At 37.2% G+C, this 3,973-nt stretch overlaps 1 long non-coding RNA gene across 1 annotated transcript; it reads right to left on the minus strand.

Annotated features, from left to right (window-relative positions):
* Positions 1 to 814: 814 nt before the first annotated feature.
* Positions 815 to 1,554, minus strand: LOC118561355. The gene is made up of 3 exons (XR_004929984.1): positions 1,442 to 1,554; positions 969 to 1,079; positions 815 to 867 (listed from the first exon to the last, which is right to left on the minus strand). It is a non-coding gene; the product is annotated as an uncharacterized LOC118561355 (long non-coding RNA).
* Positions 1,555 to 3,973: the final 2,419 nt, after the last annotated feature.

Genomic DNA, 3,973 nt, shown 5'->3' on the forward strand with positions numbered 1-3,973 from the left:
ACGTCCCACCGGGAGGAGGCCCAGGGGAAGACCCAGGACACGCTGGAGGGACTATGTCTCCCGGCTGGCCTGGGAACACCTTGGGATTCCTCCTGAGGAGCTGGGCCAAGTGGCCGGGGAGAGGGACGTCTGGGCCTCCCTACTGAAGCTGCTACCCCCGCGAACCGACCCTGGATAAGCGGAAGAAGACGGACGGACGGGTCTTTTAGCAACTAATCCGCACGCCGGGGAAACAAATTGATTTGTTGTTTGTATATGTTTAAAAAGACATGATAAATTAAACTGGAAAAAAATCGCATTAAATCACAATATTAAGATAAAAAAAATCACAATCAGATTATTTTCGAAAATCGTTTAGCCCTAATAAATGCTGTTCTAAAGGTTCCATATAAATAAAGATTTTATTATTATTATTATTAGCCCTTATTTGTTATTAGTGACAATATTTTTAGACACACACGTGTGCATGTACATGCTTTTTATATCTATATATACATTTTATTTCTCAAAGGAAATACTGTATGTAAAGGACACTCTTCTAATCCACACTACTGTGTGGGACAAAACAATAATGAAAGGTGTTTGAAAATTATTATATTGTTGAATATATTAAATAAAAGTAAATGAAATACATTATGCTTAGTTGGTATGCACATGGCAGCCAAAAGGAGTTTATTGGAAGAAATAAGATATGTAACAATTGTGAGATAAGGTTTTACCTGCAGCTGGATGTAAGATCTCTGACCTTTGCCTGACCTATTCAATCAATATGATATAATTTCATCATAATAATATAATATTCAATATAAATGTACTTGCCGTTCTCTGGGCTGAGGAGAAACCCAACGCTTCATCTGAGGCATGGTCCTGAAAAAAGTGACAAGAGAAAAGAGCTGTGAGAAGCAATTCAACAGAGAAAGAATTTGTGTTTGAAAATACACAACAGCTAGGAAAGAAGTATGACTTACAATGTCATGCCGTTGTGAACTCCCTATGTATGTGGCGTCATCAGAACTGGGACTGGATGCCAGGGGTAAAAGCACACGTCTTGCTGCCTTATAAATCTTTGCTCGCTTTCCCTGAAGAAAAACATTTATATAGTAAAAGTAAGAAAATGATTAATCATATCCTGAAATTTGAGTTGTAGTAAAGACTACAATATTTAATTAGAAAAAAATAGAAGATATATCACTGAAGTTGGCGTTGGCATAGATGAGTTTTTAAAAACTAAAATAGACAGACTACCATCATAATTAATACAAAGAATTTGTGTTAATTATGATTGTGTCTATTAGACGTTAATGATGTCTAATAGATGTTAGAGTCACAGGACGAAAACATTCTATCAAATTTTTAATGTTAATGAAGTGTCTGAAGGACACCACAGTTTTTGGTGTTGTAAACATCGTAGCCACCTGCTCAAGAAAAAAGTATGCCTTACCCTTTGTGGAGATTCATCGTCAGAACTGCAGTAGTGATCTTGTGTGTCTAGGGCCCTCTTTTGAGACAGGGAAGCCTTTAGGTTTTGTAACACCTGGTTGCTGGCTGCCTCTTTGATCCTCGTTTGTTTTGCCTGTCAAAAACGTTTATAAAGTAAAAACAAAGTTAAGACTGTCATCACAGTGTAAAATTCTCACTAGCATACTAAGCCTAATTAAATCCAGGATAAATTTATACTAGAGAAAACACAGAAATAATTTCATCAGCACCCTGACAGACAATGGAAGTAGAGGTGCGGCAGTAGTGGCGAAGAACAGAGCCTCCATAATCACTGATCATGATTATATAGATCATTGATTATATAGAGCACACTCTGCTGAACGCAAGGGAAAACTTTCTCAAATTGTGTTTCTTGCCAAATTCTTGCTTCTTGACTATAAATATTCATCATTGATCAAATAAACCTCAACTGGTTTAAAATTCAAGGATTAGTGATGCCCTTTTTCTCTTTTAATAGTATTAGATTGTTAATTTCTGCTTGGTGTTGCTTCAGTGCATCCTACTGGCAGGTGTAAAGCTAAAGATTTGCAAAAAAAAAAAAAAAAAAAAAAATTATAGCACATTGTTAATGATTGACCTAGTGGTTTCCAAGTTTTATGAGTCCTACAGAAAGCTTTGTGTAATCAGGTTGACATTTTAGATGTTTTCTGATTTAATCTTCCATTAATTATCTCACCCCCCCCCCCCCCCCCCCCCAGATGTAGCTTATTTGGTGTCTCTGTATGTAAAAATGCCTTAACAGTAGTTGAATCTATAGTCCTACATCTGGCAGCTACAACAACAAAATGCTGCTACATCATGATGTTTCAGTATTATTCATTTAATGTTTTCATCTATAACAATATGTCAGTCAGAGGGAGTAAATCAGTACATTTATTTGATAGTTTAGCTACATTTTACTGCAAATAATTATGCACTTTAACTTGAGTGGGATTTGTCATGCATGGTTTGTATTGGAGTATTTTAGCATCGCTTTACTGTTTTTTACTAAATGATTTGAATTTTGTTAAAACCACTACCATAACGGAAAGCACATGGGTGTGTAGCTAGCCAAACTATTGGAGCAGCTTTTGCGCTAGCATTAAGGAAAGTTGCATGCACTCACCTGCACGGCCGTTTTAGGCTTTACTACGTCGGTCTCCCACATTTTCTTTTTCATGCGCACACCCCTGCTTTCCTCCTCGCCCCATATATCCTTACCGAGAAGGAACAAATTCTTTTTCGACACGAGTTCTTTGTAGGAGTCTGATATAACAAGAAGAGTAAGAAAAATTAAGTTTAGCCAAGACATTCTTCCTAACAACGACACAATTAAACAGTTAGAGCTGCAAGGTAGCTGAAATAGTTGGGAAATTAATAGGTATTCTCCATACTTGCCTCCAAATAACAGAACCTTAGCAGCCACCGTCCTCTTTGGTTCTTTTCTCGTAAGCCACTTTATTTCAATCCAGTTCGTGTCGTCATCAAGGTCCGGCTTGGATACCACTTGGGTGAACTGGTTGCTACCAAGAATGAGCGACGTACTCTCCACTTTAAGTGTTTTATCAAATAAGTAGTAAATGGCGAATTGGAATGACATTGTTCCCTACTAACCGTAGTCTATCCTAACCTGCCAACCTGCTTTCACGCGAGTGACGCCGCCGCTCAGATGGATGCAACGGATGAGAACGGCCGCAGCTCTGATTGGCTGAAAGTGAAAAGCAATGCAGTTCATTGGTCAGAGACTCGGCGCCGATATATATATTTTTTTTAAAATACGAATTTTAGAGACGTTTTATACAGTCTTGTATGTTACAGTTGCTATTCCAAATCATCATGCCAGCAAAACGAAAACTGAAGAGACATTTGAATTCTGACGAGAGTCAACCAGAGATAGGGACGCCAAGAACAACAAAAAAAGAGAAGACTTCAACCGAACCAGGTAAAGAAAAATACAATTGGGGAAATGCTGTGGGCTACAACGAAAATGTCTATTTTACTCTTCCGCCTGAAAAAATTTTGTATTCTGTATAACATTACGAAGTCAAGATAACTACTACCCTCAAGACATTTTTGTTAAAGTGTTATTAGCTATATGATGTAAAAATGTGAAGTAGGCCTACACTGTTTTTACGTGAAAATCATTAACAGACCCCATACACTCATTAAAGACTTTAAAACATATATGTGTTATAGCTTCTGACTTACTATGACATTTGCAGGAAAAAATAGGTTGGTAGGTATATTATAATATCCCAGCCTATAAGATAAACCTATCTGGTGGTTTTCTAAAAGACAGTATTGCTTCCAGTATTATATCTTCATTCTGAAATGTTTGCCCAAGTCCACTGTAAGTCATCAAGGGTAATTATACATAAACACTAGTGCTAGCTAGTGGATAAAGCTCTTACTGTGTTCAGGTTTCCTATTATCTTTGTTTTTACTGTATCCACAGAAACAGAGAAAATTGTTCTACAAGAGATTTCTTTGTACA

The sequence above is a fragment of the Fundulus heteroclitus genome, unplaced genomic scaffold (genome assembly GCF_011125445.2).
Source record: "Fundulus heteroclitus isolate FHET01 unplaced genomic scaffold, MU-UCD_Fhet_4.1 scaffold_62, whole genome shotgun sequence".
NCBI lineage: Eukaryota > Metazoa > Chordata > Actinopteri > Cyprinodontiformes > Fundulidae > Fundulus > Fundulus heteroclitus.